Source organism: Plasmopara halstedii (genome assembly GCF_900000015.1).
Source record: "Plasmopara halstedii genome assembly, contig: Scaffold_650, whole genome shotgun sequence".
Classification (NCBI taxonomy): Eukaryota; Oomycota; class Peronosporomycetes; order Peronosporales; family Peronosporaceae; genus Plasmopara; species Plasmopara halstedii.
Window position 1 is genome coordinate 2,803,766 of NW_020187567.1, and position 399 is coordinate 2,804,164.

Sequence of the window (399 nt, forward strand, 5' to 3'; positions counted from 1 at the left end):
TTACTTGACCTGTTGCCAGCTCATGATGTGTCGTATTGTTGTTGCTTGAGTTCACGATCGCATTCCTGACGTCAAATGCCGTGATAATCGCTTCAGCCCAATACTTCTTCTTTATTTTTCCGTCTTGTAGCATACAACGGACCATCTCCGTAAGTGTCCTATTCATACGTTCGGCCATCTCATTTTGTTCAAGGTTGTATGGGATGGTAAACGCTTGCTTAACCTTCATCTGTTGGCAGATCGTGGTCATTTCTTTGTTCTTGTACTCGCAACTATTGTCTGACCTCAAAATCTTGATCTTGAGCTTCGTTTCTGTCTTGACATGGTTGAGATACATTTTAAACATCTTCTGGACTTCGTCCTTTGACTTCATCGGATACACTTTGACATATCTATTGT